Consider the following 23,111-nt stretch of genomic DNA (forward strand, 5'->3'; position numbering starts at 1 on the left):
AGGGCAAGCCCCGGCTCCCTCCCCGCCGCCCCCGCGCCGCCCCCACCATGTTGTCTCGGTGCGCAGCGGCGCGGAGGAGGGACCGCAGCCGCCAGCCCGGCTCCGCGGGGGCCGCCCGGCTCCTCCCCGCGGCCTCCGGTTCGAGCGCGGAGGCGCTGCCCCGGCCGGCAGGCGCGGCGATCCCGACCCGGAGCGCATGGAGGGAAACGCGGTGCGGAGGAGGGGCCGCGGTGCCCACCGGAGATCCCGGCCATAGGGGCGGGGAGTCTCCTCCTCCTCCTCCTCCTCCCGCAGCGAGGCTCCAGTTCCCCGCACGCACCGGAGCGCTCGGCTCCCTCCTCCTCGTCCCTCCTCCCTTCCCCTCCTCCCCGCTTCCCTCCCCGGGTCGCCGCGGCTCCGGGAGGAGCGGGGGGGCCCCCGCTTCCTTTCCTCCCCCCCTCCTTCTCCCACCCGCCACGCCGAGGAGAGGCAGGTGAGGCCCCGGCCGCGTCCCCGCTCCGCCGCCCCACGGGAGCGGCGGCCGCGATGGCGGCGGCGATGGAGGCGCTAGGCCCCGGCCGCCCGCCCCCGGCCTCGCCCCGCCGCCGCGCCCCGGGGGCGGGGGGCTTCCCGCACCCCCGGCCCCTTCTCCTCCGCAGAAACTTTCTCGGCAACTTTCTCCCGGGCCCGAGCTCCTGCCCGCGGGGCCGAGGGGTCGGGCGGGCGGGAGCCGCGCTGGGCTGGGCGGGCTGCGTGGGGCGGGCTGCGGGCAGTAAGTTTGTGGGGGAGGGCCCTGTGACCCCTGCTCGGCCCGGGCCCCTCCCGGCCCCTGCCCGCCGCGCTGCCGCGGGCGCTGCGGGCCGGCTGCTCGTCCCCCGGCGGAGGCGGCGTTCGCCGCCCGGGCTGGTGCTCGGCGTGAGCCGCTCCCGGGCGCGGGGACGGAGGATGTAAAAGGGCAAAATTCAGGAGTCGCCTGTAGCTTGGCCTGCGTGGTTTTATATTCTATTAGTTTTTCTTCCCCCCGCCCCACTGTTCTGGTTTATATCCTATTATCGAGCCTGAAACATGACCGCTGTACGTTTCTGAGTCATTAATTTAAATGTTCAATCATCACACTTCATCAAGGCTCCTTGTCTTCCTTACAATTAGAAAAAAAATGTGTTGGACACACACAGGCCCCTGTTCCTACGGAGGCTGCACATAACTTTCTGCTCTCTGTGGACCCGCAGGCTTGATGTGCTTAAAGTTGTGTGCTCAGACCAAGGCTAGTGTGACTTCTCAGTACTACAAATATGTGAAGTTTATGATATGGTTATTTATTATATTAATATATGGGCTACTACGTGTCGTGTATGCATGTGATTATGATCGTCTTGGCACTGGGAAAACTAGGACAGAAATATTTCTGAAGCTCATGTTGTAAAGGTATATTCAGATGTACCTGCTGGATTTAACCCTAGGCAGAGGCCAGTCATTAATCAAAAATTAGGTGTTTGGATTTATTTTAAGTGGCAGAATGTTCCAAAACCAGTTTTGAAGGTTGGAGTGCGTTCACACGGAAAGTGTAATGGTTTTCAATTAATATAACTCATAGATAGCTGAATGATTTTTCAGGCAGATTTTGCAAATGAAATTGATCCGCGGGAGCCAGATACGAAAATTTACTTTAGAGTCTTTTTCTTTCCTTTTTGGAAAGTAAGCATTGAAGAGGGATAGAATTGCCTTGTAAGTTACCTTTGCAGTACCTCTGTTTGTAGGTATAGTTCACCCATAGCCATGTTTTTGTTGGCTTCATAGAAGTAAGAACATTTCCTTTCCAAACAACAAAACCTCGCACTTCCACTCTTATTTCTGATGTGTATCTGTAAATTTAGTTATAGCAGGTTCCTACTGAGCATAAGCATAGAGTGGAGACTCTGTGTGTGTTCTGCAGAGCCAGGGTGTTGTGGTTAATTTTGGGACAAGGTAGCATCTGTGATGGCAACAGGGACAGCAGCATGGGCACTGTGCTTCCGCTGAATTTCAAAGAAAAAGATCCTCTGGTACCAGGTGTGACAGTAGTTAGTAACAGCAATTGCCAGTAATTAATTATTCCACGTGCTTTATTAGCTTTATTTCTTTAACAGGTGCAGCTCAAATAGAGCTATAATCTCTGTCTCAGTCTCTCCAATAACTCTTTTGGCTGTTAGAAGATTTCAAATAAATTTGGCAGCAGAGGTCTCCCAGGTGAGCAGTTTCTACAAAATTTCTGGAAGTAAGGAAGCCAGGTAGAACGGTGCATTTAACCTGCACGCTAGAGAGTTCACAGCAACACTTACCTCAAGCTGGAAATTGCTGCAGGAAATGGGGCCTCCCTGGTTTTGCTGCTTGCAGAGCTACTGGTCCAGTTTTCAATAGTTATTTAATAACTGAACCCCTGTACCATTCTATCTGGAATGAGGCTGGTGAGCCCAAGGTAGCTTTAATCTATATTTTGTATTACCATGAGAGATTTTCAAGGAAATTCTTGTTACTCAACGACAGTTCTTAGGGTACAAAACATATGAGTGGAACTGAAAGTATACTTAAATTGCTGTATTATTTTGAAATAGCTGGAAAAATACTCTAATACATTTTTGGTGTGCTGCATACTGTAATAATTCTACTGTAATAGAATTATTGAAAAACTTCACATTATAGGGATCCTTATCAATATTCACGCAGCAGAGCAGAGAACTATTCTTGTGCTCCAAAGAAATGCTCTTTATTTTGTACTTTGTGCACTTCTGCATCTCCTGAAGAATGAAATTGTCACTCTGTTCAGTCTGATAAATCATGGCTGTCATGTGACAGCGATGCAAAAGTCTGCAGTGTGGCACATATCAGATTATGTGGTCAAAGTTTACTTTATGAACAAACTGGCTACATGGTTCTACTTTTCCATATGTGCTACCTGTGGACAAAAGCTGTACATTTTCAACAGATAATTCCTTGTGTTCAAGACATTAGTTAAAAGAAATACGTTATTTCATTCATATTCCCTACTTGCATCCAGCTGTTTTGCTGTGTAGTTTGATCACAGTTTGAGTAAGGTACCTTGATGTTAATTTAAAAATTGGTGTCAGTACTAACACAAAAATGACTTTAGGAATGCGTCCTTACTCTGCTGTGTCGCATCAAGCAGCCTTTTTCAGGTAGGACACGTTCTGTGCGTATGTACACAGCCTGTGGCTTCTGTGAAGTCCTCCTGAAAGGTTTCAGGCTTGTGGTGCTGAGAGTCCTGTGCCTGTGGCTGGAACAGATTGATCCATGAGGGAGAACTGCAGTTTCTCTACCTACTGTAACAGAATGGATTAGTTTTTGTCTTGGAGGAGCCACCTCCAAATACAAGTAGGTAACTCTAGTCAAAGGATTTATTTCATTTCTGTTCTCCTTGAGAGTGCCAGTAGGAGGCTGTTTTATAGTGATGGATTTTATTATGTGATAATCACTATTTTTTATGTTTTTTTTTAAATACTAGCTGCTTTACAATTGCCATATGGGAACTTCTTTCAATCAGTACAGTCCCTGGCTGCATTCACACCAATGATTAGAGCTGTAGGGTTCCAGATTGTACCACCAATTGCCAGGTTTTGAAGGTAAACCTGGATAACTTCCCATGTGTATGCTTAGTTTAGTAGAGAAAATATAATACTGAAAAGATGCTGTCAACTAACTGTAGGACAAGTTTAATTTTAGCTTATAAGCGGTCATTCTTACTGCCTTTTGCATTTATGGGGGTTTATCCTTGATGGTGCCTGTGCATCAAAACAGAAACTGGCACCAAAGTAATTGAAATGAGTGGGACTGCACCCTTAGGTAAAGTTAACACACATGGCTGATTGCAGGATCAGAGATCAAGATGATAGTAGCTTTAATGCTAGAAATTGAGTAAGTAAACACTATTACTTATGCATGAGTTTTGTTCCTTTTAAACACATATTCTTTGAAAATGTAAAGGGTGGCTGGAAAAAGGATAGAAAACGCTCTCTATTGTCATTTTGGATAGGGACTGCATAGAGCACTGGGTTTCATGCTGTGTCCCCTAAGTCAGTGCACCACAGCCATGCACAGCTGAAATCAAGCCCTCAAGCTGGACTTCTGGCTAGCCCTGGCTTGTATCCCAGCCCCACAGCTCAGTGGGCTACTGCTGTTCAGATCATCACTAACTGCATTTAAGGCTGTGTTGACTGTTGTGGCCAAGACTGGGGTTTTGTTTCGATTTTTCTTTACTGTAGTATTAGGTAATGTTATAGGGCATGGTTGGAGAATGCTGAGGAAGTAAAACCTCAGCTTAATACAAAATAATTTGTATTTTACCTTTTTGAACACTGTTAGTTGTTGAGTAGGGAATTGGATAACTTTTTTTGTTAACCTGGCTGTGTTTTATCTTTGTATTTTTGGAAGGCAAATGCTTTTATAGTAATGTTACATGAGACTTCAGTAAGTAACGATATTGACTGCACCTATGTCTTAAATGTTTATGTAAATTTTGAATTCTGATGGTGATACTGAACATCAAATAATTTGTCTTTCAACTTGTCTGAACTTCAGGTAGATGAAAAACTTATATGGCTTAAAATGTTTCTGTGGTTTTCTTCACACCAGAGGTCTAGAGAAGTCTGGGAAAAATAAATGATTCTTCAGAAGTGATGAGCCCTTTTAGTTGAAATTTTAGAGTTATCTAGACCAAGCTTACAAGAATGAATAACTTTGTTTAATTCCATTGACACTGAAGTTGAGTAAACACATCCACATAAGTAAATCTTTGTAGATCAGGGCCTTTAACTTTGTTTTAGAGAAACTTTCAGGAGAATTTTGTGGCATTAATCACACATTTAAACTCAGTCTTTATATTGGAGGGGTTTGATTTAGTAGGGTTAAGTTCCTTTGCACATGCCCAAAGTACTCTGTAGTGTTGCAAAACTGAGACAGTAGTAGTGTTTTATTCATGATGTGAATTATGGAGTATAAATGCAGTCAGGCCTCAGGTATGCTTCCCAGGACTGACAGCCCCTGTAGAAAAGAAGGGTTGGAGTGGAAGATGGTGTTCATGTTCCAAATGTTTGCCCATAGTTCAGGCAAACATTTTCATATTGCATGCAAACTTCAGAAATAAAGTATCTGGGCTAAAGATTTTGAAATTTCCACCCTACCTAATGGCCTCACAATTGTAAGAGAAGGCAGTGCTTGTGTGAGGTATTTAAAGAGTAATTAGAGGGTGCTATGGATCTCTTGTGTATTGCAATTGTATAGCATTATAACTGTTTTGGCAGTCAGCCAGGAAAGGGAGACTTAAAACAAATTAATAGTGAACAATCCAGTTTTAATAAGTTATTTTAAGTATGGTTAGATAACAACATTAATATTTATGCTTGAAGTGTGACAAAGAAAAAACAGGTCTCAGTTGTTATGTGTATCTTCTTGCTTTTCAAGAACATTTAACTGGAAACTAATATCATTACTGACACTTGTAACCACAGAAGAGTAAAAGTAAAACCCTCCAAAGTCCTTCTCTTTCTTTACGTACTCTTCCTGTTTCTCGTTGATTTTTACCAGCTCAGCCTGTTCAACATAAATACTTTATTTTGCCAGTAATAGTACCCCAAGTCCAGAAGCTAAAAGGCTGCACCAAGGACTCCATGACCACAGGCTTTCCTAATTCTCAGGCTCCCTTCCTGAGCATCCAGTATTGCCCAGCATTTCAGATGGTTGGGGCCCATGGGGAACTTCTGGTCTGACTCAGAGGTCTTTGGGCTTGTTGGGCTTCTGGTCTAATTTATAAAAACTGGCCTTTCAATAGGCTTAACTTAACATGTGCCTCACAGATGAACAATGCTTTTAAGGTTCTTAAAGTATTCTTCACTGAAAAATGAATATAGAATTAACATCTAGAAAATATTCTTGTTTTCAAAGTGCACATTTATATGAAACTAGCATTTGTTTGCCAAACTTAGAAAACATTATCAGAACTGAGATTGAGGGAGGAAATGTAAAAATATATACGAAAGTTCTGTATTTCATTGTAAAGTGTTAAAAGCAAATCACCACAATTAGTCATACATCTTTTTAGTGCTCTTGTACCTCCTTTCTTTGCCTTGATTTTGATCTGTTTTTCTGGAGGTCTGCAGTTTGAGATGAAAACCTTATATTACTGATTCCCAAACTGACATCTTCAGAAGAATATTAACAGAAAAAATATGTAGTGCTTCAGTTAGAAGTTGATCAGACTTAGTCTGTGCGAAACACAGAGTTTAATGTGACATTTGTGTCTGAAATTTGTATAAAACAGGAGAGTCCAAACATCTTTAAAAATTACAGATCTGCACCAAACCTAGTAGCAAAGTTCAAATTTTAAAAATCTGTAGAGTCACGGCATTTATATTCATGTGAAGACTAAGTAAGGGTGAGATGAAATGGGAGGAAAGCTTATGGTAATAAAACCAAGTGGTTTGTGTCCTTCCTGTACCTTGAGCTGAAAACAGACCATGCCAGTGGAGCATTTTGCGACTTGTGGTGTTTTGTTGATCCCTGGTATTTAATGTTTGTGACCAGCTCCAATTGCAGTAGTTCAGTTGAAACACTTCACGTTTCCTTAGAGGTGTGAACTTGTAATGATGCTCTGATGAGGCTGTGAACATACTTAGTGATGCATCTTAAGGGCTCATAGGTAATCTCTCCTAATAGAAAATCCTGCAATACTTCACTGACAGGTGAATGTGAAAATACAGATTTTTGTCTTCTTTTCTCCTAATGCAAATTTATGCAAGGCTTAAATAAGTTTTGCAAGGCAAAGACCATTCTCTGCTCTGTGTGAAGACTAGCCCAGGTGAGTTGTGTACATTCTAAAAAGGAGACTCTCCCTTACTGGACGGGGATGGAAGACTTTTAGTTTTCTTGATTGTTTGAGGATTTTTATCCTGAATCTGAACAAAGCTTCTCTTTGATGCACATGTTCTTCAGCTGAAGCCCACTGAAAGAGGAGTTGATGTAAATCAGACCAGAAGTCTATCTAGGCAAATATCTGCTGTCTTTTTTTCAATCCACTTCATTCCGGATAAATTCTTAATGTCTCAACTGGAAGTTCTTGGAAGTTTAGTTAGAGGCTAATTTTCAGAATGGGTTCTTTGAGCAACAGATGGTACTTCTTATTCTGCCTGTTCAAAATAAAGAGTATTCAGGTTTTTTCCAACAGCAGTGTTTTAAAATATGACTCTGCTCTCTGACTTCTGAGGCATTGATATGTGAGATTTTTGCCAAAGTATTTTCTTTGGTTTTATTTTTTTGGGATTCTCCCTGTCATATATTTTTGAGTATAAGTTGCATTATAGAATGACAAAACCCTTAAAGCAAAGAGAGGATGGGCTCGTTTAGCTGATGCTGGTGTTAAATATTTGTTTAGTGGATGATTAAAGGTTATAATAGCATTGGCCTCATCAGCTTGTCCATACCTAACTGAAAAACATTCACTGGTAAGAGGAAAAGGGTATATTAGTTTCACTGTAGACAGCCATGTTTAATTCTTTTTTCGTAGTAAAGTTATTCTGTTCAGGAACACTTAGAGCATAGAGCAAAATACTGTTACTTTGGAAAACAATTATCCATGAAGAAAAGAGAAGAGAAAACAAGGGTAATTCCTGAGATGTTACTACTAGTCGATTGGGGAAATTTTCTTGAGTAATATTTATTTTCTCAAGCCTGAGAAGTAGGCATTGTATTAACATTCTGTAGTTGGTGGAAAAAAAAGAGTTATATGTAATTATTTGGTGGGGTTTAAGAGGTGTTTTTTGGCTTTTTTTTTTGCTGTTTTTCTGTGGTTCTGAGTGAGAGAGCAAAATGCAAGTACAAAATTTTCAGCTTCAGATCACACAAAAATTAAATGCTAACTGTATATGGCTAGGAAGCAATAGTAATATGGGTACCTTTTTTTTACTTTCAAGTACAATTCTGTACTGTATTTTAAGCACAGCTACACACTTAAAACACAATTCATAAATCATAGTGATTGAGGCTATTTAAAGTGATAAGCTTTCAAAATATCTTGCTGAATAATTGCACATTATGTAATTTGCTAAAGATATAAATCTTTTTCATTTTAGGAATTATTTCTTATCTTGTACGCTGGAGAACTCGTAGAACTGATTGATTCAGGCTATCATGATGTACGTAAAATGAGACAAGTGTTAGTTTATAGATGAAAAATTATTTCCCTGGAAACGTTTGACTTGTTCATGCATAGTAGGTGTATTTAAATATTCTGGAATTCATTTGCATTGGTTATGAAATCTAGGGCTCTTTGATTACCTCCCCTTCCCTTTTGCTTAGGTCTGACATATCATCAGAGTACTATTTAAATCTGGTGCATACATGGTGAAGTCACAGCCAAATAATATGTGACTTATATTAACAAGCATGACACCTTTGTTTTATATGGCTATTTTGAATTACTATTTTACCTCAGATTTACACTCGGGCTTCTTCATTCTTTTCCCAAAGAAAGAGGTTGAGCCTTACTAGTCAGTAAACTCTATTGACTCTCCATATTAGGTTTACACTAATCCTGTTAGCTTTTTGCCAGGGGCATGGATTCTCTGTGTGTATATTTAATGTAATAGTAAAGTGTCTTAATAATTCTCTTAAGTATATCCATAATTATTTAAGCAATGACACTGCAATTTCCATGCAAGACATTTTTATTTCTTCCTAGTGTGTGTTCAGTGGCATTTGAATGGAAGTTCTGATTGAAACTCATATAAATAACCAGTGTTACATTTTAAAGTACAGATTAATGTGTTGCTTCCTAGATAAGGATATAGAGGGTAGTAATTCTAGTGCAAACCACATTTTTCTTTAAATCTGCTAGATTTATTTACAAAAGAGAATATTAACTTTAGTTTGTGAATAATTTTTGGTCACTACAACCTCTAAGGCATTAGAATAGGTAGATCCCATACTTTCAAGTTTTTATTTTCTTCGAAAGTAGAAACAAATCTCTCCTCTGTCAGTTCAACTTGTCTTCCCTAAATATGTCTAAGATTCTAGTGAACCAGTATCTAGATAACATTGAGGGGTGGAATATTCTTTACACTCGCAACAGCTTTATGTTGCTTTATATATTTGGGTATTCAGATTCTGATTTCAGGTGGTTATGTATTAGCTGTGCCAGTTTGGTGATTTAAATTTGTTTAAAGTTTTGGTGGCTAGCAACATAGTTTGTTTTAAAACTCAGTATAGGTTTTCCTAAGAGTAAACCTGTGTCTTTCTAGAAATTTCAGTTAAATTTTTTTTCCTCCGCATTAAATATTAAAAAAATGCCATCAGAAGGGTAACTTACTTAGTATTATACTTATATATGACGTGTAGTCAGTCTGTGTATGACTTAATTTGGCTCCATATGTCTGTTGTACTCTATTTTTGCTGTTATACAAATAGAAGTAAACATTGTTTGCTACATTATGTGCAATACAGTGTAGCCAGGTAACCAGATAATTTATGTGATGGAATCAAATCATATATAGGTCAACAAAGAGTAACCTGCAAAAACTTCTGAGCCTGTTGATTTATCACAATGTAAGAAGTTCTTGAGGAAACCCTGATTGCTCTAATGGAAAATTGAAAATTTTGTTAGTGTTACTGCTGCAGGATTTCTGCAGCTTGGAAACCATGCCATTAAACTGTTGCTTCTCTTAAAATTCCTAGATTTGATGGATTTTTACTTTTCCCTCGAGTTCCCCTGAAACTGAAAGCCAAAGCAGATGCAGATAATACAGTTTTACAGTCAGAATATCTGAATGGGATCATTCTCTTTAAAAACATTGCCATATAAAATAACTTCTTACATGCTCTAAATTGAAATGGAAATTAGATTTTTTTTTTTATTTTTTAAAAGGTTTGTTTTAGAATAGTTTGTTTGTTTGTCTGGGACATTTTTTTGCTAATTAGGAACTGGAAAATCTGAACCTGCTTTTATTCACAAATGTTTTAGCGTTGCTATTCTAGGATGTGATCCTTTTTCACACTGAAGTCAAGTGCAAAATTCCCCTTGACTTCAGGGAGAGCTGGATTAGCTGTACACAAAAGAACTAAATCATCCTCTGGGATAAGTGGAGGCAACTCTATTGAAGTAGACTTCATTAGAGTATAAAATGAAGACAAAAAAATGTTGCCTGCCTTAACAGGCAGTGAAATTGGATCTGTTAGCTCAAACAGCTAGGTTAATTTAGCAGTTGAATCAAAGATTTTAGCCCTTTTTCAATTAGATTGTAGTTATAATACTTCACTGCACTGAGCAGTGAATAACATATGTCACTTAATCTTGACTACAAATATTTTACAGAAACTAGAATCTCTTTATGAACCTTTTTTTGTGGTGTAAGAATTATTGCTTGGTAAATGTTAAGCAAACTTTTGAGGAGTTTATCCTTAAGTAGATGAAAGGAATCTGTTTGAATTGCTGTTTAAATTTAGGCTTTATATGACAACTTGTGTGAGGTTTGGGGAGCCTTGTTTGTATTTTCAGCCTCAGGCTGGCGTCTTGAGTGTCTTTATGTAGTCTTGCTGAAGTGAGAAGTGGATAATTCATTCACACCGAAAATTGAACTGGATGTTATCTCCTGTGTTTACTGGTGGTGTTTGGAGTAATCCCATTGAGTTCCACAGAAGACAGTAGTGCCTTTGGCATCTTCCACTAATGCTTTACACAACAGTATCTGCTTTGTCTACCCTAATGGTGAAGAAATAATATTTGACAAATGAACTCAAATGTAGTGATTACGTATGTAATAATTTTTATGCTTCTCATAAAATGTATCATTTGCACTCTTGCGCATCAGGTTTTTCTTCTGGTGCTTTTGGTATCTGTTGGAATCAGGAATTAATTTGACTGTTTGTGGTAATTATGACCTGAGCAATTTCTGTATGGGTTTCTTGTAATTCCTCTTTGAAATTTCACAAGGGGAAGGGGGATGGAAGTATTGTAATCTCCTTAGAATAATTTGAGAATGGGCCCTTAAATGCTGCCCCGCATTTCTTTATTAACATTTCAGAGGTTAATAAAATCCGCTCCCTAGGAAGCTTCACAGGGCTCTTTGCTGTTTAGCACACATAGCTCTGAAAAAAAATCCTCCTCAAATAACTGTTGCTGCAATATTTGGCTGGTTTTAAGGGGTTAAGTAGTAAACTTAAACTCTCTGAAACACTTGAAATGCTAAATTTACAAAACAAGACACGAGAACTGTTTTAAGATTAGTCATAGTTAGGAAGCTTATTGAAGCACCGGCATCTTCCTGGATACATCCTGTACTTTTGTGTCTTCAGCATGCCTCATCTATTCATGGTCCTGACTGCTTTTTGGTTTTTAGAAACTCTTGCTGCAACTTCTTTGTGACTGAGATGCATTGTCAATCAGTCCAGTCCTCCCCATGCCAGCCAACTGCCCCCTTAATGCAGCAATTCACTTGGATGAATAGTGCTCATACTTTAAGGAGACAATTGTCTACCAGAGAGAGAGTGCCAAGTTGATTTAACTTGGTATGGGTGTGAAAGAGTTTTTAAATGGGTGCTGTCAACTAGCATTGGCCCAGAGCACTAGTTGCTTGAAAATTGTGATAATTGTTATAATCTGATTTCACATCAAAATTTGTTCAAAATATTTTAGTCAATCATTAGGCTGCAGAGAGCATTAGTACCCCAGAAGTGGTTGTCAGACAGTTACCCTGGCCTGTCAGAACTTGTAGCAGATGTGTCCTGGCTGAATGTACAATACAGCTTTTAAAATGGACTCCTTTTTGGCAGTACATCACTAAATTGGTGAAAGAATACAGGATTTATGTTGTAATCTGCTCTTCCAGTTCCATTTAATGCCACAGCGTGTGTTTGAAACACTTAGTTGGGTGTATAATACAGTGTAAAACCACAACTGTAGCCTGTCATTACTGTAGTGCCTACAGAGCTGAGCTGCTATTTAGCCAAGCCAGCTACTTGGATTATCCATTACCTGGAATTGTGTGAAAATGGACAGAATTTATGAAAATTGCATCGCTGCTTTGGTGACTAAAATTTTTTTATACATTTTTAGTTTTAGTGCAGGTTGAAATGATGCATACATTCTAGGTACACCATCACTTGAGTGCAGAGGGTTTAGTGCTGTGCTTGATAGTGTAAGGATCGACTTTTCCTAAGCATAATTTGGGTCCTGATATTTCTTCACTGCACTTTGGAGGGGAAGAGAGAGGGTGAAAAAATTAAGAAAAAAATGGGTGGAGAAGATGCTTCCTGAAATTCCTCATGTTTCTTTTTCAGGGAGGCCAGGAAATCTGAGAAAATAAGTTATTTCTGTCAAGAGCCTGACAAAATGTCGTTATTATCCTAAACGTGTAGAAAGGATGCTGTTAATAAAATACTCAGTTTAAAGGAGAGAAAATTTCTTAGGGGCATGGCAGCGAGTAGTGAGTATATTTGGGGGCAGGGAGGAGGGTGTTTTCCTTGCTTCTCTGAGGTCATTAGGCCATTACAGCTGCAACAACATTGCTACTAGCTGACATACATTTGTGGAGAAAAAAGAAGCATTGTTGTTTCAGTGCCTGGCTGGAATAATAGTTTGTTAAGCAGTGCTGTTAGCTGTTTTAGGGACAGTTTGTTAAGCAGAGATTGTTAGTTGTTTTAGGGACATCTCCATTAGTAGATGTGCAACTGTTAGTAAGTGTATTGTAGACATCAAAAGAAAAAAACCAAAACAAAAGCTTAGATTGGAGAAGATGAAGAACAGGAGCTAGAATAATTTTCAAATATGAAAGACAAGATGTTGGTTTGGATCTGTCAGCATAGCATGGAGAAGAGACCATGTTTAACCACCTTGTGTGATCAGATTGGCTGGGTAGATGAGAGAAGACCAGTGAACATTGTTTATCTTGTCTTCAGTGAGGCTGTCATCGATGTCTCCTGTAGCATCCTTTTAAACAAACTGATAAAGTTCATGCCAGGTGGGTGAACTGTGAAAGCAACTGGAAACTGTCTGATCTGATGGGCTCAGAGGGTTGGCATCAGTGGCACAATGTCACAAGTGGCTCAAAAGCTGGTGGCCAGTGTCCTGCCTCAACCAGGACAGCCAGTCACTAGCAGTGTACCCTGGGGCCCAGTACCAGGGACAATTCTGTTTAACACCTTTGCTACTGACCTGGGGGTCCCACAGAGGTGCAACCTCACCAAGCTTGCAGGAGGAACTGATAGACCAAAAAGGGTTGTGCTGATATCCAAAGGGACATTGACAGAGGAATTGTCTGATAGGAGCCTCCAGAAATTCAGTAAAGGAAAATTCAGTGATCCTGGGGAGGAACAACTCCAGGCTCCAGTATGTGGTAGGATCCAATCAGCTGAGAAGAAAGTGCAGAAAAGGACCCAGAGGTCCTGGTGGGAAAGATTTGTGTCAGCCATCAATGTGCACTTGCAACGAAGAAGGCCAGAAGTGTTCTGGATACATTAGGAGAAGTTAGACCATGCTTCACGTGCTGTGTGCTTCTGGGCTTCCCTGTACAACGGAAACATGGATATGCTGGAGAGACTCCAACAAAAGGCCACTAAGATGACTAAGGGTCTGGAGAATTTCTCTTATGAGGAGAAGCTGAGAAAGCTAGGATTACTCAGCCTGGAGAAAAGAATGCTCAGGGGCACCCTATGTGTGTAAATAACCTAATGGGGTGGAATAAAGAGGATAGAGTCAGGCTGCTCTCCCTAGTTTCCACTGATAGTGGATGAAGTAATGGGCACAAATGTAATACAGGAAATTCCATTTAAACATCAGAAAAAAAGAGAGGTTTTTTATGTTAAGGGTGATAGATTGCTGGAACAGGTGGTCCAAAAAATGTTTTGGATTCTCCATCCTTGGCAATAACTCAAAACCCAGCTGGACACAGCCCTGAGCAAGTTGCTGTCATTGACATGCTTTGGGCAAGGGGGTTGGGGTAGGCATCCTCCAGATGTCCCTTGCAGTTTCAGCTGTTCTGTGGTTTTCAGTAAATTATTTAAGAGGGCCAAACCAATAAGTGTGGCAGTTGAAATGAAACTAAATACAGGTGTTGAAAGGCAGAATATTTTTCTTTGTATTCACAGACAAGATTGTTTGTTTGTTTGTTCTTCCCAGCTTTTTTTCGACAGCTTGGGAAGAGGGGAGAGAACTCTTTGCAACTGTGTTGTTCTGTTGGGTGTCTTAGCTTTCTGCTATTAATACCAAGGCTGTGTATGGCTTTATTGTCAGCTGTGTCCTCTCACTCCTGCAGCAGCAGCAGTGAGGCTACTGTTAGCTTTCCTGCTGCCCAGAACACTGTGCACCACCAGAGGCTTTAAGACAAGGAAGAGTTTTCATCTCATATCTGGAAAGATGTTTTCTCAACATCTGTAATTAGGGTAATTTTTTTTTCTTCTTCATAATGTAAAAACATAGGATGTGAACACTATGCTTTCTCCAATGGTCTTTTTACCAATTTTTATGGTGTTTTCTAATTTTATTTTCTCCTTACATTTGATTTAAACATACTGAATTGATTCACCCATGCTGCTCTTCTGTTGGTATTAGAGCTACAAGCTTCTGTTAGACTGATGCAAAATATAGAGGTGAAGAAGGAGATGAAGCAGTTGCATATGGATTTAAACACTCTGTTATGTGTATCTGTAACATCCTGTCAGTAGAAATGTAGTCACAATGAACCTAGCATTTGATCTTGCACCACAGAAAGCACTTAATTTGTTTGTAAGACTAATTTTCAACTCTGTCTTTGGATATGTGAGTTAAAAGAGATGAAAGTTGGCACTATGTTGAAGAAAATTTGTGTGAATGAAAACCTGAAACTTAAATGGCGCTTAAAAACTTTGTGTTGTAAAACTTCAACTTCACACAAAATCACTGAGCCTAAGAACACTTGTCTATGCTTTTTAGTCCTTATTTTGAGTTGCCTGCTTGTTGGTTGTAATTTCCACAGAAGTTCTCAGATCCAGAAAGATGTTAAAAGTTTTACTTCTCTTTAAATGCTGTCTCATTTGCAAATGAGTAAGTGTGTCTTCACAAGCTCATTTGTATTTTCTGGTAATTGGGACAGCTATTACGTAGTTGAATGGCCACTGCTGCATAGGAGCATATATTTATGGAACATATATTTACAGACTGTAAAGATGAGAGTGACTTTTTGATGCAATTAAATATTTGTAGTGTTACTGTTACAGTAAATGTACTGCTCTTCCTAAAGATAATGCTTAAACTTTCTATTGAAAAAATGAAAACCACTTTCGTATATTTAAGAACAGTGCCTGCTTTGCACTTTAGAAGTACAGCTTTCCAAACAGCAAGCAAGCAAGCTTCATTGTACTGTAGACAGTAAGCAACAAATATAACACCTAGCTGAGATCTAAATCTGTGTGTGTGTGATCTATAGTGTCCTCATCTGTATGTGACACTATTTTTAAAAAAGGCTTCAGGATGGATCTGGGCAAGTACAGATTACTAAGCCTGACATCTGCTCCAAGTATATCAGTGAAAATAATAATAATGAAACTAACATGGATAAACATGATATATTGAGGAAGAATTAGAAGCCTGCTGTGAAGGGATGTCATGTTTTGCAAACTCGCTGGAGGTTTTTTGATAAGCAGGATCTGACAGAAGTGGTTCCCTTGGATGTTCAACAAGCATTTGACAAGGGCCACCACCAAAGAATTTTTGAAGAAACAAGCGGGCACAGGATAGGGGGAAAGGATTTTATGCAGTTAAATTAATGACTAAAATATAAGAGAAGGGTTGGAGTAAATAGAGTAGAGAGGGGCCTCGGGTAATAATTCTCCATGGTTATGTTAATGGAGCATGTTCAAGTTAATAAGGTGTATAGAAGAAAACTGAGCTCACAGACTTCACTGATGGGTAGCAGATGCAAAGGCAGACCCTAGCATTACACAGGGACCTGACATTGCTCAGCAACCAGACATTAAAATGGGAGATGAAATTTCTCATAAATTACTTCGTGTGTTCTATTTGGAGGTGGGGAAGAACAAGCTTGTCTTCTCGTCTAAAAAGATGACTTCAAAGCTGACTATTGCCACTAGAAATGGTTAGGAAGGAAAAGGAGAATAATGATTATAACTTCTAAGAAATTTAATCATCTTACGCAGTTTTCCCCTGCTTACACCTATCCGTGTCATTGCTGTAAAAAGAACATAGTTGAAGTTTCAAGGAAGAGAAATTCTGAAATATGGGACAGTTTCTGTAAGAGGAGCAGCATGAATTTTTTAAGGTGGAAAAGGTGACCAAAACTGGTGTGACAGCATCCTGTTAAATGTTCAGCAACTAATGAGACAAAAATAGGGTGTGTTTATTCAATGTCTTTTTTTAGCACACACACGCTAAGAGGAATCTAATGAAAATAGCAGCTAGGAATTGAAAACAGACAAAAGGAGGTGTTCCCAACAGAACGTGTAATTAGGCTATAGAATTTCTTGCCTCAGGAATTTAAGGAGTCTAAACATTACATCACTGTAGAGGGAAGCTGCTGTTTCGTGGAAGAATCATCAATTACCTACCTATTCTTGTTTAGGAAATCCTGCTGCTACAAACCATTGGGGGATCAAAGAATATTCTTGGGAAACACTGCTGTGCAATTACTGTATTCTTGCATGCTCCACTGTTGGCTTCCATTAGTGAGAGGCTATTTGAATGGACATGGACCTCTGGATCTTACTTAGTATAGCCATCACTTTGTTTCAAAGCCTGCCCCTTTTTTATTTTTATTTCTGTTATTAGTTTTCCAGAATCCTTTCTAACAGTAGTTCTCAAACTTTAGCCCACGGTGGGGTGCTGAGATATTAAAGGAGGGTTTTAAGGCCACTGGTTACATATTCTTTTCTTTATGAGACCTTGTGCGTGCAACCAAAATATAAAATCTCCAAAATATAAAATCTGATCGTGTTCAGACCAGGGATAGGACTGCAGGTACGTGTCAGTCAATGGCTTAATTTCATAAGACTTTATCCTCTTACTGGTGCATAGAACATTCTGGTCATATAATGGGTGTTCTAATGAAGAGGTGGTTTTGTGTGTGTATAGGTCGAACAAATGCATGGCCTGGGCTGACTGTAGGCAGATTATTTCTGCTCTCCCTTCTGACTCTGTTGCAGTGATTTTGTATTGCACTTCCTCCTCCAGACATGCTTATTGGTAAAAATATACTTCTCTGTGTCTCTCATGACTATTGAAATAATCAAGAAATCTTGCTACTTGTAAATAAAGAAGTAATACTGTGTTGGATGGCAATATTCCATCTGAGAATCTTCACACTATTTGAAACAAGAGACTGCTATTTAGTGCAGCTGCCCTGTTCTTTTTGTGAAGGTGGCAGCTCTGCAAATAACTGGTTATAACTGTTTGGTTCAATCATAATGGATTATTTTGATTTAATAGTATACTTTACTATGTAGCTGCTTATTTAGTTTCTGCTTTCTGTAGAAACATTTTTGAATTTTAGGCTGAGGTTAAGGAATTAGTAGACTTTGTGAAATATTTTCATCCAGTTACACATCATTATCTGAATATATGGATTTCCTGATAGCTTTCCTTGTATAGTTTCCTTATTTTAAAATAATTATTTTATATTCAGCAAATATTAAGATTTGTACAAAGATGTCAGAAGCATGTGTGATTTTATTTGAAAGGTGTGATTATTTTTCCATGAACAAACTCCTGTCTGCGATGCAGGGGGAAAATAATGGGTGCTAATATTTACACATGACTTTAGCTACTGGAATTAGTTTATTTGTGGCAGTGCTGCTTCTCACCCTGTTGAAGGACAACTTTTCTAGCCTAATTTTTTGAGACTGTGGAAGGAGATGACCATTAGGCATGCCATGCCACCTAAACTTGTGCATTAGCTGTCAGGAGACAGGTTGGTTAACACCAGCTTTGGCTGCCTGTACATGAGCTGGTTCTGTAGGCTCCCGTTATAGTCAGTGGAGAGAAATAAGCACTTTCACTGCATGATTCATCTCACCCCCAGATGGATGTCTAAATTTGGAAGATGAATTCCACCTGAAGTCCATTACTGAATATAAATGTCATTAGTTTAAACTAGGGAATTATTTTTAAAGGGCACTAGCTTGACTGACACAACAATTGAGTAGAAGTCTTTTTTTCTTACATGAATTGTGTTTCAAAGGTTTAAAATCAGCACTCTGAAGCCTCTTTCATATTTTGTGTTGTTTGGAGATGCTCTGCCTTTACAGCAGATTTGAAAGTTACAAGTCAGATATATTCACATTCCTTAATTTCTAAGTATCTAACTCTCCCAGGCTGTCTGACTCTTCCTGACAACTGATATGATTGCTGGTGTAAGGAGATGACAACAGGGTTATGTGCCCTGCTCTTCTCATCATGCTAGTCCCTGTTGTCAGAAAGATGTCTTTCTGCTTGTAACTTTCTGCTAAATGTTAGGAATTTAAGAAAAAAAAATCCAGTGTCCTTAAAATCATTGTTCCTCTACAGGACCCTGTGTCTCTACAGTGGTTGTAGTCTAAGTTTGTATGAGGTGATCCAGCCTTCAAATTATCAGGAAGAAAAGGTAGGCAGTGCAAATACCTTTTTTGTTTCTGTTTGTCTGGAACAGACACTTGGTATGACTGGTATTCTTTTAAAATACTTTTCATGCTGTGCCATGCTTACACACACAGAATTCTATCACCCCCCTCCCCCCATTCATTTTTCCTGTTTACACATCTTGATCCCTTTCCTGTCATGGGCAATCTCCTAGTCCTTTTTTTTTTCCCTTTTGGAAACACTGCTTTTTGTGTCATGATTTGTGGCAACTTTTTCCTCGTCTGATCACACTGATCAAGTCCTGCCTTCAGATCCTATCCTAATACTTGAATCAAATATAAAGAATTATTACAATCCCATTGCTATTGTACCACTTTTATTTTCCTATACCATTTACTATTCTTATGTCCAGTTATATATCAAGGATGGTAGAGTTCTGTCAGGTCTGTTGGGTTTGGGGATTTTTTTTGCATTGAAATGAGTTTTTTTTTTCTTTGAAATTTTTTAGTTCCTACATCAGCCTGAAGGTTCTAGAAAAGTAGATTGGGGTTAAAAAATCACAAGAGCATTTGAGGTTATGTATATAATAGAAAAATTTATCCTTTGAGCATCTTACTCCACCAGGTACAACCATGGTGGTGAGAGTTCCTCACTCAGAGCTTAGAGGAAATCAGAGGCTGGGAACTTGGACCCAAAAGGTTATTGATGTTCCTAACTGGGAGAATGGATGTTGTACAGATATTGTTTGGGCTCCTTACTTGTACTGACAAGTATGTAAAGCAGTTCTCAACTCTCTGAACAAAAATAGCAAAAGTCAGTAGTAGCTATGTCAAGCTATGGAAAGATATGAGGGCAGGTAAAACAAATCACCAGCCCTTAGCACTAGCAGAGAATTTATCAAATAGAGATTGCTAGACACTTTTAGAAAACAATATCCCCTCTAAGCTGGGACATAAAAAAGCCCATTAGTCTCTCCCAGTTGGGAGTGGCTGGGTAATTCTTCCTTTTCCTAGCCTGGCAGTTTAATGCTGGGTGTTGTATGAGCAGATAATGCAAACCTGTTTGTGTGATAAGGAGCAATTGCTGAGCTCTCCATTGGATGTTGAATAGGACTTTGCTTGGGGACAATATCCCTTCTTCCTGTTGAGTGCTTCTACCTGTACTTGGTAGAAATATGAAGTGCTACCTACTGCTCCCCTGTAGACAGCTGCAAAGGAGTTACTTCCTTCCGTGTATTTCTCCTTTCTTCTTACTGTGTAGTTGGGGTTTAGTGTTGTATTGTGTCTATCTTACCTTAGACCAGTCACCAATGAACTGTGTCACTCCTTTGGTGGCTGCAGGTCCAGGCATTTACCTCTAATTCTGTTCAGGCTCAGAGTTATCCCTCTTAGTACTACTCTTTGTGAATAGAATCTGTGGACTGCTGGCCAGTGGATTCTGGCCAACACTCCACAGATTGTGCCAAACAGCTGGACCCATTTTTCAGCAGATCCATTTTGTGTTTAGTCCAAAAGACAGTGTTCAAAAATATGCAAAATTAATTCTTAAGGCTAACCTGTGGAATGATAGTATTGCATTGCTTCCTGCTAGAAAGATGACGTTTAGAAGTATTAAGTTTATAAAGCTGGTAAGGATTTAAGGAATTTTGGAAGTTTAGGAGCTTAGCAAGGAAATCCCATTTCTGCTGGATAGGGATGACAGATAACTTTCTCTCAGATACATCTTTTTTCTTCAACTTAGGAGAAGTGACAAATGCAAGTTTTTACACATCTGTAAACCATCAGTATAATAAGAATTAAAACACTGGAATAAGTAAGAAAGCTACATAAAATATGTCTCCCCCACATTCCAGAAGAAACATAGAACAATGGGAAGACTTCTTCCTTTTTCTTGTTTTATGGTGACATGATAAAATTATTGTATAAGTTATTTTAAATGCTTATATTTTTATTTTGTTTTCAATAAATTCTTGGGTTTATTGAAATTTTCAGTCAGACATTCGAATCTGCAGCAAAGTGGTTTTCATTTAAGCTGTTTTAATCATGCTGCTTATTTTTGAAGATCAGCAGTTCTGTCATTGAAATATCTCTATCAGGCAACATTAGTTCTTTTTGAATAGTGTAAATTTGTTGTTTCCTTGTTACTCATGACTGAGATCATTCTGACCTGTGACCAAAATTTTAAAAACTCATGCAGGTTACTGAGGAGTAAGTTGTTTGGCGTGCATGCTTCTGCTAAATCCCTAACAACTTCCTTCCACCCTTCAATTTAACATTTAATTGAAATGGAAATTGTCCTTCCTTCTGGCAGTACTTCTAGAGTCAAAAGAATATTGCTAAAAGCCCTGCTTACTGGTTATGAACAAGAAAATTTGTTACTAAACAGCAGTTAATTAGCCTAAAGAGAATTCTTTAACATACTTTGTTTACTTCTGAAAACAAGGTACCAGAGTGATTGAAAATACAAAATGGCCAAGGCTTTATTTACCTATTTAGAAAAACATTGCCTGAACTGGTCAATAAAAACTGAAGGGTATCTTTGTGCTGTGATGTACCCTTTTGGAAGTTAACAGTATTTACTTACATGAAATAAGTCAAAACTATTTCCTATTGCTCTTTGATTATTAGTAGCTTGTTTCTCTTTTAAAGATAACTTTCAGCCCTCTAATTCTTCCAGCATCTCTTCCCTCCTTTACTCACCCTTCTGTATTACTGTTTTATTTGATATCCTGTACCATGGCTAAAACTTACCAAAGTTATCTGTTTTGTTCACTTTGCTCGTGTTCAGGGAGTAGTGACTGGTGATGTGTGTTAGGTGTTGTTGGCCAGTCCATGCTTGGAACATATATTAGAGGGAACTATGTCAGAGGGAAGGCCCATTGACTAATATGGAAAATTTTTTAAAAAGGGAAACAAAACTGATGTCATCTCTAAAATATCATTACAAAACTTCAACATTGTTTTTGAGCTGTATGTTGATAAAGCTCTGCATCACAGGAAATACTAAGATGGTTTCCCCCTGTTTCACTCCATCAAATAGAACATCCTCAGGAAAAGCTAGTCTTTGACATCTTCTGCAGAAACACTTTTATGAACTGTGTTTAAAGCCCTTTCAGTGGTTTTAAGTGGTAGAGTGACAATCAGCAGAAGATGAGTTGAAACAAAAGCAAACAGGAAGCAAACACTATGTTGTTCCATGTTACATGCCGTCATTGCAGGCTTGGTACAAGTCTCTCTGATTGCTAGACTGGAGCTGGAAAGGGTTGAATATTTTGATCCCTAAAGCAAATGAAACAACATGAATGTAAGGGAAGGTAGTATCCTAGTTTTAGAAAGCAAAGATTGATTTTTTTTTTTCAAGCAAGTTAATGAAATCACTAGTTGAAGTGACTGCATTGGAGCAAAACTTTTCTGCTGGAGACACAGGATACACCTACTTGCAGGAACCAGCCCTTGTTTAGGACAAGTGGCTGTAACCTACAAATAAGCCAGTCTTGCTTACAAAGACAGGAAGAATGTGAGTGCTTTCCTGTGGTGGTGTGCTTGTGGTAGGTGCAGCAGCTATGTCTTCATCCTGCAGAAGCAGATGAACTTGGAAGGTAGAAGTGCTGCATAGCTGAGCTCCATGCACAATGCAAAACACGGTGCCAGGTGCTTGCAGGGCAGATGATGAACAAGGCAATGCAGTCTTGGAGATAAGCATAAGAAACTCTGTATAGAGTAGTGGTGAGACTCTTACTGTGTCCTTTTGTCTCTGCTTTCAGATGAGTGATAGAATTTTGATTTTTTTTTTTTTTTTCAAATTTGTCCTGCAGCTTCAGGATTAGAGTTACCTGGATTAACTGAGAGTCGTGTCTGTTTAATACAGAAAAATTATTATTTACTTTCAGCAAGAAGGATGTGCACCATGCTTTCAGAGTATGGAAAATTCTGTTCAAGAGCACTGCTGAAAAAGACCTAAGAATCATAATGCTGCTGTCAAAATAAATACTAAAGATCTCAAATGGGCCCAGGGAGGATCATGATTTTCCACGAAGTGCAAAGTCCTGCTCCTGGATCAGGAAAATCCCCAGTAGCAATACAGACTGGAGGAGGAAATAATTGAAAGCAGCCTTGCAAAGAAAAAGATCTATGTTGGTGGATGAAAAATTGGGCATGAGGTGACCGTGTCCTGGGCAGCGTCAAAAGTGTGGCTAGTAGGTCAAGGGAGGTGATTCTGCCCCTCTGCTCTGGTGAGACCCCTCTTGGGGTGCTGTGTCCTGCTCTGGGGCCCTGACCATAAGGACAATGTAGAAGTGTTAGAGCCAGTCCAGAGGAAACCACAAAGATGAGCAGAGGGCTGGGGCATGAGGACAGGCTGACAGGGTTTGGATTGTTCAGTCTGGAGAGAAAGTGGCTCCAGGAAGAGTTATTGTGGACTTTGAGTATATAAAAAGCACAGAGAGGGACTTTTACCAGGGCCTGTAGTGACAGATCAAGGGTTAGCAGTTTTAAACTGAAAGACCATAACTTGGTATCCCATGCAAGTGAGAAATATTTCAGGATGAGGG

At 39.6% G+C, this 23,111-nt stretch overlaps 1 protein-coding gene across 3 annotated transcripts in view; it reads left to right on the forward strand.

The window, feature by feature from the left end:
- Positions 1–214: 214 nt before the first annotated feature.
- YES1 (YES proto-oncogene 1, Src family tyrosine kinase) overlaps positions 215–23,111 on the forward strand; it is a 50,643-nt gene continuing 27,746 nt past the window's right edge. Inside the window, exons 1-2 of one of the 3 annotated variants that reach the window (XM_063167164.1) lie at positions 215–472; positions 18,512–18,587. The gene's annotated coding sequence lies outside the window, so the exon portion shown is untranslated. Of the gene's footprint in view, positions 473–2,138; positions 2,206–18,511; positions 18,588–23,111 lie in introns of those variants that run through there. The other 2 variants (XM_063167155.1, XM_063167172.1) reach the window with 2 other exon arrangements.

The sequence above is a fragment of the Melospiza melodia genome, chromosome 1 (genome assembly GCF_035770615.1).
Source record: "Melospiza melodia melodia isolate bMelMel2 chromosome 1, bMelMel2.pri, whole genome shotgun sequence".
Classification (NCBI taxonomy): Eukaryota; Metazoa; Chordata; class Aves; order Passeriformes; family Passerellidae; genus Melospiza; species Melospiza melodia.